General features: G+C 34.6%; 1 protein-coding gene across 3 annotated transcripts in view; it reads left to right on the forward strand.

Annotated features, from left to right (window-relative positions):
• The window catches only part of SLC7A11 (solute carrier family 7 member 11), a 167,722-nt gene that overhangs the window by 29,734 nt on the left and 122,803 nt on the right, over positions 1-15,185 (forward strand). The window lies entirely within an intron of this gene.

Below are 15,185 nucleotides of genomic sequence, written 5' to 3' on the forward strand. Positions count from 1 at the left end.
AAGATATGGACAGAATTATAGAGTAATTTAATTCATCTGACATTGATTTTACACCTACCCTATTTCAACCATTGTGGTAGAAATTTCTTACATGACGATAAAACTTATATTTAAGATTTTATGGTCTAGTCACTTAGTCAAATGTGTAAACAAATGAAAGTAACATAGTATGATGCCATCATAGATTATTTACTCATCTGACAGAGAGTAAAGGAGGAAACACTTAACTCTGTCTAGGGGGATATACCTATACCGAGTCTCAAATGATAAACAAGTATTTTTCAGGGGAGAAAAAAAAAACAGGAAAGAATGAGAGAGAGAAAGAGAGAGAGAGAGAGAGAGAGAGAGAGAGAGAGAGAGAGAGAGAGAGAAAGGGGAAAGGGAGAAAGACTTCTGAGAAACAAAACATGTACAAAGATGAGTCAGTATAAAATTGCCTAGACATCAGAGACGAGGCTCAAGTGTTCACCATTCACTTTAAGGTAGACTGAGAAATCCTGGGACTATGTCTGTCTGTCAGGAGATGGTAAGCCAGTTAGATCTGGCGAAGTACCACGTCAGAATTTTGAACACGCACACCAGCAACTAAGGTTGAAATGACGTCTTATACCATCTGATTCAACCGTTACACAAGTCAATATGTAATTTAAACATGTGAAAAGTTTATTTTATTGAGAAATATGAGAAATTTATGATAGTACTTTCATATTTAGAACTGGAATTGTGGTACAGTACACGCATTTACCGGGAACTAGTATCTTCTAGCATTCCTTTGAAATGGTAAGCCACTTTCTGGCTCTAAATCTATTGATGACACAGATAAATAGGTTGCCCTGTTTTTACTATTTTTGAGAAGTGTGTAAATGGCAACACAGAGAAAAGGCTGTTCTTACTAGATTTTATATACGTAAAATATTTATTGGAGTTCCATTGCAAAAAAGAGATTACTATGGTTTATGTCTTTTAAGTTTAAAGGCATTTTAAAAAGTCTAGTTACTAAAAACTAGTATTAGAGAATATTTCTTATGTAAAAAAAAAGGCAAACTGTAGGTTTGTGGATGTGACCTATAATGTAACATTTATTGTGTGGTACATCGATGGCATAGAGATAGCTCATGTTCTCCTGTAATGGTATTTAACGGTTTAAATATAGGTCTATTTGCTGTGTATACACTACTCTTGTGTATATTGAATATATTTTAAACCTATTTATGCCATAATTACCCTGATCTGAACTTCTGATGTATTCTACAAGAATAGTATGCTTTTCAAGATTCTCTCTTTCTTTCTTAAGGGTCTTATTTTCACACATTGATAATGTCTGTGATTATGTACAACTACTAAAGAACAGTGATGTATGCATTCAGTGGTTTTTTGTTGTTGCAAAGAAGTTTCCTCATCTCGAAAAGTGAGAATAATTGTAGCGCTTACCTCATTGGATTGTGGCGATGAGTTAATACGTATAAAATACTTAGTTTAGGGACTGTACTTTTTAATCACTACGTAATTGGTTGTTGTTACTATAATTATATTTCCTGATTGTAAGAACAACATAAAATGTTACTCACATAAGAGTATTTCCTAAGCGACAATATCCTAGCCAATTCTCTTCAGTGTTTTTGAAAGAAAAATGAAAAGTATTTCACACCTGTTGAAGCCTGTTCTATAAACTTTCAGCACTGAAATTGAATATGTATTTTATGATCTCTCCTATTCTTATGTACAGATTTCATCTAACATTTTATATTTAGAGAAAATAAGAGGTTTATAATAATTTAAAAGTAGCTATCAAAACTGATTTAGACTGATTATTATCACTGGTTATACCAGATGAAATGTTTTCATTTTCTGGAAATTATGATTTTGCCAACTTCATTAAATATTCCTAGAATACTTTTAATTTGATATTTTAAGGTCTCAAACTAAGGAACTTCTCCGGAGAAATTAAGTAAGAATCTGTGGAATTTGGGATCGAGATAATTAATAATTGCTAATACTTAAGGTGAAGAAGGAAACCTCTGGTACCTTTTTGTTCTGTTTTACAAGGTACTCAAATATTCAGTTTTTGTCTGAATGATTCTGTGTAAAATTTAGCTAACAAATTTATTTTCTCAAAGTCAGAATATGAGAAATCCACAAAATCCCCTTAATGAAAAGTAAAGATTAAATTTGTACTGTGTATTTATCAAACCAAAGAAGTTCAAGCTTTTAAGCAACGTATTCAGTGTCTTAATTTTAAAAAATAACATTTCTCTATAATGTTGGCAATCAGTCCAGGTCTTTTAAAACTAAATCTTATTTTTTAAACACAAGGAATGATTTGGGAAGTATTTATGGTTGAACATAGAGAACAGATGGTAAAATTATGTGAACCTCATCCAGATGTGTAATTTGTATTATTTTGTAGGTAGATACAGCTCCAAAATGTATTTAGTTACAAGGGAGAGTAATTAGAATTCCATCTCCTTTGTGACATGCCAAGATAAATGTGTTTCCCAATCAGTCACGGGTGCATGTGTCCAGGTGTGCTGCAACGTGTAACTTTCTGGCAGCTGGTGAAATGAATCATCAGCTGAACCTACAACACCTTTTACTATCCTTCTCCACCTAGGCAATAAAATTTTGCTACAATTGTGCCCTAATAGAAAAAGTGATCATTAATTTAGATCACTGAAAATAACAATGTGGTTTAAAATATATAGAATGTAGAATGAGGTTTCATGATCACAATTGACTGCCCTTTACATATACTTTAATTTCAGTGGCGATTTTTTCAGATTACCTAACATCACTCTATGGAGTCATTTCTGAACTGCTATTATGAGAATGACTTATAGAACAGCTCCCTAAGTGTTATCACAAGTGAGAGGTAAACTGAGAGATTCATGGAATCAAAATAACTAGCTCATGACTTCTTTCTTCTGTTAGGTCTCAGTTCCTCTTTAAAGCTTTTAAAGCACTAATCCTAAAAATTGGGACAAAATCCCTGCTATATGATTACATTTATAAAGTTAAAAATGTTGCCGGTGTCCTTTTATAATGTTTTCTTCTCTAAGAGTGGCTTTAGATATATGGGAGTAGCAATCTTTTAAGAGGCATTTAACATATTTATGTAAAATGACAGTAATTATCACTGAAACTTTTGTAATAATATAAAAATATTACATTTAAAAATTATCTATAGCATGGTGGCTGACTCTCTAAGAGTAAAAACAGTATTTTGCGGAGTTGGAATGTCCAAAGTTTGGATCATGAAGGTGATAGAATCCCAAAGAATCTCTGAAATTTAAAATGCCCCCCCCCCAAGAAATGAAATGGGTAGTAGTAATGATTGGTAATGTGTACATTTGTTTTTAAAAACCAGTGTTTTTATTTGCAAATATAATGAGTTTTGCCTTATGACATTATTTGTGTGGCGACAGTGCAATCTATCATTGTTCACAAAGTTACACAGTGCAAAGAACATATCATTGAGATGTATAATGTTTGTAATCCTGCCCTTCAATTGATAAATCATGTCTTGTGTTGATGAAAGCCAAGAAATGAATTGCTTTTCTTTGACCTTGGGGGTCTGAGATTAGTCAGTTTGTCTATTAGACTTGTTCCAGTGTTCTTCTCACTTCATTTATTCCTTCTGTCTTGAAGAGTTGGAAATAGTAGACTTGGTGAAAGTCAGTAAAGCTTGATATCATCAGTCATTTTTGAAGAACAGGCTATCAGCATGGTCTGAATAATCAACTTTAATAGAAGGTTTAAATAATCAGAGTGTCATGTTTAATTAATACTTTGCCTGCTTTCAATTTATATTAATTGATGCCTGAAAGTCATTGCACCTTGTACCAACGATAACTTGGAAGAGAAACTTGGCTTGGGAAAAATGCCCAAAGACCTTTAAGGCAGTGTAATTGATCAGACTGATTCATAAATGGTCGATAATCATGTAATTTATATTCAGTTCAAATGTTGCCATTCTAAATTCTTAGTATATATGTTTTTATTCCTATTGACTTGTATTAAGCCAGTGTAAAGGCACTTATTAATAATATCATACTGTTTTATCAGGCCCATTGCTTATAGGACATGTAAAACTGGTAACCTGATTAAAAAAACACGGCAAAGCAAAACAATCTAAAAATCTTGTCCCAATGTGCTATAGCTAATTGCATGACAAAACATTAAAGGTTGATTTGAGGTCTTTTATTTTGCATTTTTGGCATTTTAAGGATGCAGTTTTCTGTTAGAGGCAAATTTCATCTTTATATGCTTTATAGCTTTCTAACAGTTGCTAGAAAATAGCATATAATGTCTTGACTACGTATGTGTAGATTATAGTAATGTTATGATTTTTTATTACAAAGCAAGGTTCTCTGCATTCTTAGACCATTTCTAGAGTTTATTTTACAAATACTCAAGTGATATATGTTCTTAAGGTATATAAACTAATTTCCCAGAAAATTACCTCACTGTAAATAAAGGCATTTAGAAAAATCTGGACTAGTAAGCAGAATTAATTTGTAAAAGTATTTGCTGGAGGAATCTCTCAAAAATGATTCATTCATTTTATGCTAATTGAGTTAATACATAAATTGAATTTATACCCAACTTAACAAAGATTTCTTTGGCAAAATGAGGCAGCACTTTATTAATAACAATAAGGAATTGTTAGAATTATCTTAATATGTGACAGTGCTTCTCTTTAATCATTGATAATTGATACCTAAGTTAAGCTCATTCAGTTTTGTGCATTTCTTCTGGAAATACATGTAAAAAGTTTTGTGAATCCGTTTTTCAATATATTTCAAAATATGTGTACAATTATACTGGTTGAGCAACTGAGGCAGTTGGTCGGTATCTGGCCAGACGTCACAGAGAAGAGATGGTTCTATGTTCAGAGAACAAGTTTACCAAGTTACTCTTCCTTGCCTTTGCTCAGTCTAAAAATTTCTCACTGATGGGACATGTAGTTGATATTCCCTAGGATCGAAATTCTTGCATTTCTCAGTTTTACATATGTCTTTATTAAGGATGCTAACCCCATTGTGTGGCCAAAAAATTTGAAGGTCAATGCTTTTGATTGTTTTACATCCTTTCATAGTACTTGTATCTAAATTTGAATTTGAATTTTATTGGAGCTTATATTTTGAGTTTAGAATCATGAACTCATATTTTAGGTACAATAACAGCGGCTGTCTTAATTTTACTTTATGTTTCTGTTTCCTTTCATTATTTACAAAATAAGAGACCACAAATGGTATAATGAGTAGAATCAAAGAATTTGAGAATTAGAGGGGACCTTGAATACTATGTAATCTAGCTTTCTACCAGATGCATGAATGTCTTCTATAATATCTTTAAACAGATGTAATTCATATAACATAAAATGAGAAACTGACTATAACTTCCCTGAGCTGGGCTACAATTATTTTTAACTTTCACATGTTGATTAGGAACCTGCTAATTTCTATGACCATTTTAAGGTTTGATGAATGTTGGTTGGGTGGCATAAATAGAGTAGGGCAAATGTTTTGACTGTAATAGGTACAACCCAGATGAGAAATTGAATGACATTAAGTCAGAGGTTACAGAGTTAGAATCCTTTTATCTGAAAGGAACTACTTTTGCAATCAGAAGTAAACGTCAGTCATTACATTGTCTCCTGTTTTTGAGTTCACACTTTAGCGACTCCCCTCATCCATATTCTCATTTATGGAAATCAGCTACTTTTCTCTGTGCCTGGATTTGAATATTAATGTTTGTACCCATAAAGTGGCTCATAAATACCTTTTACATTCTGGGTTATACTTGGTGAAAAACTTCTTAGACCACTAATATCTAGTCTGTGGCCTGCTGCTTGGCATTCATTCAGATACAACGTTGTTTAAGATCCTCACAAAAATAGAATACCCTGTGTTGTTCCTTAGGCACAGAGACAGTATGCATCCAGGCCATTATATCTGCACTGGCCAAACACAAGAATGGTTTTGTTAATTTTGTTCTAGTCATTATCAAACATTGACTCAGTTTATCGATCTACTCAGGAAAATGAGCAACTTTTGAATTTGTATAGGCACAAGCTAAAACAGTATTGCCAATGTAAACATCTAAAATGAGTCAAATGAAGTCGAGACTTTCCCGTAAAGAAAGATTTCCTTCACTTTTATGAACTGTGGAAATATTTACTTACTGAGTCTTTGAAAAGAGTACTCATTTAGAAAATCAAAATTCTAATACTGTCTCCTCTTAACTAGCTGTTTGACCTTGGGCAGGCCTCCACGTTGCTTCTGAATCTTTGTTTACCAGTTTTAAATAGAGGGTGATAATCCCCATATTAAAGTTCTCATGGGGTTGTGAGGATAAAATATGTGAAATTCAAAAATGTTAATGAGTTCGGCAAGTAATACACAAATGCCATCTGCAACCAACACCCATATTCTTGAAAGATTACAATATTCATAATTTTTGGAAAAAAAATGAGAGGATTAGCATAATTGTTTTATGAACAGGGGTGCCTCTTCTACACACATGACCTATTAATCAGCTTGAAAAGTTGTTCTGCATCATCAGCAAAGAACCCAATCATTAGTAGTTAAAAGGTTCAAAAGATGATGAGAACTGCTTTTTATTTAGTAGTCTCTGATCTCCCTTAGGTGGCAATATGCTCACTCATCATAATCAGAATATATTTCTTGGCAGAATTTTTTTTCCTTCGAAACCAAATATTTGTATGCCCACACCCACACTGTCACCGTCACACTGCTGGCTGATGGTGCGGATATAATGGATGGACTATTTGTACTTCCACTGCAGCGACTTATTTTTAGGTTCACGATCTTACCAAGAAACTCCTTTATGAAATCTGCCAAAGAAGGTTTTGACCTGAGTGGCTGGTGTCATGTATTTAAATTTTTATTTTTATTTCCGGAAAAGAAGCTATGGGATTATTCTAAAACAGGAGAACACAGGTGTTAGTTTGTGCCCCCCCCCAAAACGTTTTTTTTTAAGATTTATGCCTAACTTAAAAATGCACAGCCTTCATTAAAAATATAAACAGTGTTTGTTGTCTGAGTGATAGATGGATTACAAGGTAGCACTTCAGATTATTTTTAATAAGATGATGTATTTTATTTCCATTCCTCAGTTGAGAAACTTAAAGCTTTGAGAAGTGAAGTAACTTTTCATGGCCCTGTAATTAGTACATGAGAAGATTAGGATTATACTCCATGTTTGATATAATGTGATATAATGCATGGATTGTTTGGCTTCCGAGCTCATACTCTTTCCAGCATGTCAACTAGTCTCTTTGAGAGGCAAAGCAGAAGTGACCCATGGGTGTACAAAGTGTTGTAATGACTAAGAAAGTAACTTTGCTGTGGAAGAGGAAGTTGGGAGAAGAGTAAGATTTACAAAGGTAGAATAGAGAAATAAAACTATTTCAACAGGGGATGGGCATACACAAAGCCATGGTTTCAAGGAATAATGTGTAGACTGCTCTAGCTAAAGAAAAGATTGTAAAGAAGAGAAGAAGGCAAAATGGCGGTACGATGTGGATGCTGGTATGGGATGAGCCTCCATTAGAAGAATTTTGGACCTGATCCAGTAGCCAATGGGATGTGGTGAGTGGTGGTATGGTACAAGTTTTTGGTCTATGAAGTTGTGTTTAGGGAAGATGAACCTGATGGCAGATTCAGTGGATTTTCCTTTTTTTGACATATGTACAGTTTAAGGAGAGTTATAATCCAAAAGGTCACATTTAAGTCTTGTTTTATGTTTATTTTCAATAAAAGCAAATGTCTGTGAAAAGTTAATTGCCTCCTGGACATAACCCATTATTACAGTCAGACATGGTGGCAAATCATGTGATAGAATTTTCTGGCAAATAGCATCATAATGGCCACATTGTCCCAGCTCAAAGATATGAACTAAACTGCTTAGAGAACATGGATGAGTCAACGTGGTGTTCATATACTCTTGAAAAAATAGAGTTGTCTTCTTTTTTTTTCTTTTAATGAAAAAGATCGGATCATTTATTCTCTATGCCAGAGGAAGAACAATTGAAATCAAGTTAAATGAGAAGAAAGTTTATTTTCAGATAAAATTATATTCAAAAGTATGGAAACAAGAGAATTGCATTAGGCATTGGAAATCCCAAAATAGAGAAAAAAAGAACTTACCATTTAGCCGTGATTCTATAGATACTGAGGTGGAAAAATGAGGCAGACCAAGTTTGCCTAAGTTTGCTTCTAATTCTATATTTTGGTTCTACATTTAAATCAGTGAATATATACGAACCAATGTGGGGCATCATGTACTGTGTTATGGTCTGTGTTATTGGGGAGGGATGTCACATGCTAGGGAGATAAAGGAAACCCTTTCTTAAATTTTAAGGTCAGATAGAATCCTAAGTCAAATTTGGAAATATTTCAAACAAGATGTGTCAAAGACCTGACTTTCACATATTAGGTATTCGAGGGAAGGGTGGGTTAAGGAGGAGAGGGAAATAGCAATGCCATTACAGGAGAAGATTTGGGCTGGGAACCAACAAGCACAGTGAGATTCACGTTGGTGTTGTGGAAAAAGCTCTGTACTTGGAGTCTAGTGACTAAAGTTCTAGTTCTGGTTCTAGAGTTATGTAATTTTGTGATCATAGCTATATTATTTATCCTCTCGGAGCCTCTGACTTCTCAGCTATGGAAAAAGAATGGTAGAGGATCAAATTATCAAATGTGTGTGATGATGAATCCTGACTTTTGTTTATTGTTCTTTATAATATGTGCCTAGAAGGTATAGAATGGTCTATAAACTTGTGTGCTGCAGGTTGTTGTTAGTACTAGTCTTTTTCTATGTGTTTCTTATTTGTCTCAAGAGTCTAGATATATATTATGAGGGAATTGCCTATGTAAAGAGGTATCTTCTCTGATAGGTCTATTACTTTAAGCATTAGACATTTCCAACAGTCCAGATGGATTTATTTATTCATAATAATAAATAATTTATGTTGCCTACCTAAGGAGAAAAAAGAGGGAGAGGGAGAGGAAAGGAGGAAAGAGAAAGAGAGAGAGAAAGAGAAAGGGGGAGAGAGAGATTTGTGATAACTTTAAAATATATATATTCATTGCTTTAGCCATCTGTTAAATGGATATTCTAATGCTTACCTTGCAGAGTTTTTATGAGAATTGGAAATAATATACCGATGCTTCTGACAATACTTTGCTCAGTGAGGACACTTATTTAATGATAAACCATTTACTTCTTATTTTTGTTATGAAACATGTCATTGGCTCATTTGTAATCAAAGAGGGATTATCAGATCAGGATTTGTGAATTTGGCCAAACTGTTTGTTTGTTTGTTTGTTTGTTTCTTTCTTTCTTTCTTTTTCTTTCTTTCTTTCTTTCTTTTGCACTACTTAAATGTTGGGTTTGAAATCCATCATTATAAGGTAAAAGACACCCTTGTTTGAAATACTTTGCCACGGGAATCACAAATTCTCTCAGTCTCAGAGTTAGGCATTTCTAATCTCTCATACTGGAGGTTGTTTTTCAAAAACATATAGTGCTTTGTTGGTTTTCTAAGGAGACATGCTCATAGCTTTTAATGGTCAGATGGTTTACCCGGATAACTGTTTACTACTGTGTCATTTTCTCATTTGTCCCTTTTCTCATTTTCTCTCTCTCTCTTTTAAAGTTAGATGTGTGGGGGCGCCTGGGTGGCTCGGTCGGTTAAGCGTCCGACTTCGGCTCAGGTCATGATCTCACAGTCCGTGGGTTCGAGCCCCGCGTCGGGCTCTGTGCTGACAGCTCAGAGCCTGGAGCCTGTTTCAGATTCTGTGTCTCCCTCTCTCTGTGACCCTCCCCTGTTCCTGCTCTGTCTCTCTCTGTCTCAAAAATAAAAATAAAACGTTAAAAAAAAAAAAAAATTAAAGTTAGATGTGTGGAACAGATAGGGAGAGCTATCTGTGGCAAAAGCTTGATAATAATCAATACTAAAGCATAATAGTTGAGAATGCAGTGATTAAATACCATGGCCACTGTTTCATATAGTGAGATATACAATATTACAGGGAAGATAATTTATGAAATTAAGTCTGTGGCATAGCACTCAGATATTTCATAATATGTAAAACTAAAGCTTTTGACATATATTCATTTATCACAAAATAAGAGAGACTAAAGATTATAAAGCATGACTTTGTGAGCAGAGTCATTTCTAGAGCCTCGTTGGTTGCCTCATCACACAGCTTTATATAGACCCCTCATGTCTCACTTCCTCCAAAGTATCTCTCCTGTTGGCCTTTCATGATGTCACCTTTTTATTTTTCCCTGACATTCTACTGTCATGGTCATTCTTTTAGGGACAGATAGCAAGGGATGCGAAGATGTCTCAAAATTTCCAAGTTGTTTCAGTTTTCACGATACCTGTGTGCACATAATAACTAGTTCTCCACTCGTTTACCTTCTTCCATTCACATGCTGGCATGGCTGGCCTAGTTTATTAGACTAACTCACTGTTACAATTAAAAACACAGTGAACTTGACCTTGAGAAAATATATCACAAAGGCCTGGGATTTTTGAATCGGGAGGAAAGTAGCCATCAAATTTCCTATCCCTTTCATTGTAAAGAAAAAGAGTTGAAGCCAGAGAGATGGATTAATTTGTCTGTGTTTACATTTGTTTATATTTAAAATACTGATCCCTTTCTAGTCCTCTTTTCAAACATTTAGCCTTGTTGACTACAGATCTAAGAGTGATGGATATGGCAAGATTGTAGCCTCGAAATTAGCTGGGGGAAGAATGTAATCATTAGGAGTGACCTGTATGTTATTTGAGAATGGAACAAAACTGCCTTTTAAAATGTATGAAAGCATTAACATTTGCCTGCATTCGACTTTCTAAAGCTGTTTTTGAAACACGTAATGAAAGGGGTCCTAGGCTAGCTGAATTAAATAATCTATTCCAGGTCGTTTATTGAAGGTCATTTGGTTACAAGATTAAAACAGAAACTTTATGACTAGGAAATGCTGAAATGTTAGGATCCTGTAGGGAAATAGCTACTTTTTATTTTCTCTAACATTTTTACAGATAAAACTGATTCTTAAAATAGTTCTGATATCTCTTTGGGGGGAACAATATTTAATTTTTCTGTATTGATATTGTCAAACAATCAAAATCTCACTTCCCATATTCTGGCCTGAGGCAAGCAAAAGAGAAATTGATATAGAAGACACGATTAACTTCATTTTGAGCCAGAAAATGACAAAAGAAATGAGTGAGATAGATAGCAAGAGGAGATCATGATTTGAAAAAGCTGTTTTGTAGCTGCTCAGGGTCTGGTGGAAGAAAGGTTAAACGTATTTTAAATGTATGTAAGTGTTTAGCTATTCGATCCTCGTAATGCCACGGCCTCTGGCCAAGGAGAGGTGATCAGTGGCAAATGCTGAGAGAAGACAGCTGCAGATTGAACTCAGCAACGTCCCTCCCTGGTACACGGAGCCCTTTGTCTTTTTGGGCCACAACCTGAACTCTGAACTGCAGTGAGAGAGACAGCTTCAGCCTCGATATGTAGGTGCTTTCAAACCATCAAGTTTATGATGCAAGTCTGACCAGGCAGGGCCAGAGTTTCCTGTTATCCAAAAGACAGGCTACTTCTGCTCCCGGTGTTGCTGTTTCTAAGGCATCTCCCTGCACACTTCCCTCACCTCTTGGCCCGGCCTTCCCAGCTCCACATCTCCCATCCAAGAGGCAGCCCAGAGCACGGGACATCCTGACTATCTTGTTCTCATATTTCTCCTAACAGACACATCTTGTCCCATTTTTAAGTGTCTAGGATACAAATTTCCACCTAGCAGTTACGGTCAGGTGATCCATTTAATCAAGTAATTGAAACGGAAGCTTCTTTCTATGTATCCTGTACCCTATTCGAAAAATTAAAACTTTATGATTTTCATAGTATTTTTTCATAATGGTGTGTGGTCTTTCTTCATTTTAATAATAAATAATAGTTAAATTTTAAAATACCAAAAATTATGTGGAAGAAAAGTAAAATCACCTATTATGTCATGATTACATAAAATAAAAACACTTGCTACTCTGATGTTTTGCTTCCCCTCCCCCCGTGCGTGTATGTGCGTGTGTTTGTTCCATGCACGTCTGTATTGCATTATATTACTTGGGATAAATGCACATATGCATTTTTCTTTGTAACTTTGGCATTACATTATAGATTTATGTGTTTATTTGCTGTCTGTTTCCCCTGTGGGGGTCAGGGGGTTTACTGACACAGAACTCCATCTGTGTCATTCACTGTTGTATCCCCTGTAGCTCGATGGCACCATGAAGTCTGTCTGCCTCTAGATTTGCTCAGCTTTAGCTCTTTGTTTTTTTAGGTTTATTATTTATTTTTGAGACAGAGAGAGAGAGAGAGAGAGAGAGAGAGTGAGTTGGGGAGGGGCAGAGAGAGAGGGAGAAAGAATCCCAAACAGGCTCCACGCTGGTCAGCTTAGAGCCCATCAAAGGGCTCGATGTCACGAACCATGATGCTTAACTGACGGAAGCACCCAGGCACCCCAAGTTTTTTGCACTTATTATTCATCTAGATCTATACTGCTTTTTTTCATTTAATGTCATTTCATTGGATTTTCCTAGATCTCTAACATCCTTGCAAACGCCATTTTTAATGGTGGTATAATATCTCATTGAGTAGGTATACCAACAATTACTCATGTTTCTGGGAGCATTAAAATGTTTCCAATTTCTTTTAGGGTGAAAGTGATGTCTTATGCATTTAATACAGAAATCTTTTTGTATATTCAATTATTTTTTTAAGAAGATTGCTGAAAGGGAAGTACTATGTCAAAGGTGATGGACTCTCAAAAAAGTCTCTTTTTGTGTTGCCAAGTTGCTTTCCAAATTGGGTACATCTGTTTCCTCACTCAACAGCAATAGTTAAGAACACTTAATCAGCACTGACTATAATTTACAAAAATCTTTGTTAATTGAAAAGCAAAAGTGATAGCTCATTGTTTTAAATTACATTTTTTAAATCACATATAAGGCTTAATACTTGTCCCAAGTTTAGTAGCTGTATGTGATTGCCATTTTGAGGCATGAATATTTGTGATTCAACAGAATTCTTTTTTTTTAAATTTTTTAATGTTTATTTTATTTTTGAGAGAGAGAGAGTGAGAGACAGAGTGTGAGCAGGGGAGGCACAGAGAGTGGGACACAGAATCTGAAACAGACTCCAGGCTCTGAGCTGTCAGCACAGAGCCCAATGCGGCGCTTGAACCCCCAAACTGTGAGATCATGACCTGAGACAAAGTCGGATGCTTAACTGACTAAGCCACTCAGGAGCCCCAACAGAATTCTTTATATACTATGGGTACTAATTGCTTATTATATTGATTGCAAAATTTGGCCTCAGTTTTTCATGTAACTAAATTTTCTTTATGATTTAGCTTATAGAACTTTGAATTTGTATGTGGTAATTTAATAAGTTAGTATTTATATTGATTACATTTAAATATGAGTTTTTTAATATTTCTGTATATTGGTTTGATATCATAAATCTTTATTCATCCCTGGATCATTTAAATATCACTCATATTTTCTGTTTGTTTCTTCTTTTTGACATTAAGCCTTTTAACTTATCTGGAATGGATTTCTTTAGCATGACATAATGAATGTAGGCTTTTAATCACCCCCCCCCCCACCAGCCAGTTTTCCAATATCCTAGCATTTACTGAATATAGTCCTATCACCCCTTAGTTTATGATATTTACTTACTTAGTTTATAATACTCATAAAGTATGACAATTGTTATATATTGTTTTTACATTATATACTGTTGTATTTCAAAGTGATCTATTCTGTTCTACTTGTCTTTCTATTGATACATCAGCCAATTACTATACAATTTTTACTGAAAGTTTTAATATTGTTATCTGGACAGAAAGATGGCCTTAATTATTACTTTTTTTCCTCGGAACAAATGAATATAAATAATAAATTCCCTGAATAAATTAGTATAACATATTTATACGGAGGTGGCTTTTCATGAATATGAGGAAAAACTGTATCATTCTTAGAAATTTAAAGTTCATAATTTTCAAACTATCTTGGTAGCATTATTTTACAATATAATTTGCCCTAAATAAAATTATTCTACATGTATGGTTAAATCCTTTATAGTCCCAAAATTTCCTTCCCTGTATCCTATAGTTAATTATTAATTTGTTTTCTTCTTTCAGATTTTGAAAATACTAACTAATTAAAGTAACCTACAAGGCATCTGCCAGTGATATGAGTCTTACTTTTCCCCTTTTGGCCTTTATTTTTTAATCCCTGTACTCTACTAACAGAGTACTTTTTATAATGATTTTCTGTTTTCCAGAATATTTTTAACTGAATACCAAATACCAAACTATTAATGGAAATATCAGTGGAAACATGAAAAAAAAAAAAAAACCATTTCCTTGTGATCCTTATAATTGCTGAAACTTCCCTATATGGGATTAAATATGGATGAAGTTAATTATTTTATATATCTCCAACTAGTTGAATTTATATTCCTGAGAAGAAATCCCTTACCACATAGGTTATGAACATGGTAATAAACACAGTTCCTAAGCAAACATACATGAAAAAGAATAAGATACTTTTTGTTTTCCCTTGACATCTTTCTTACCTTTGGACCAAATACCTGTTGGAAAATATTTGGATCATATTTTTATGCATCTTTTAGATGTTTACTACTTTTTTTGCAGGATGAGAATGGCAAAGTTGGATTATTTAATTACTAGCCTTTGTTTTCTCGTGCTGGTTTCCATTCCTTTGGTATATTCTAAATTTATGCATAAAATTCAACACACAAATACACTTGTGTTGCTCTCTCAAATGTAACAGTCAACCAGGAAGCTCAGTGTTCTGACCAGAAGTGTGAGCTGACTGCTCTAATATATTGAGAAATGAGTCTTCCTTGAACTCCTCTCCCTTCCTCGTTGACATCATTTCAGCCTGTGTTTCATTTCTATTGGCTGCTTTGTCTAGATTGTGAGGCCTGATCCCTCCCATGGTTCAAACACCCTGTTTGTTTGCATGGCTGACGCCCCACTGATGGCTGCCAGAAGATTGTGCTGTGCTGTGTTTGTGTTTTATGGGGAAATGTTCATGTGTGGCTGCCGTGTTTGAT

This window comes from Neofelis nebulosa, chromosome 3, assembly GCF_028018385.1.
Source record: "Neofelis nebulosa isolate mNeoNeb1 chromosome 3, mNeoNeb1.pri, whole genome shotgun sequence".
Lineage (NCBI taxonomy): Eukaryota > Metazoa > Chordata > Mammalia > Carnivora > Felidae > Neofelis > Neofelis nebulosa.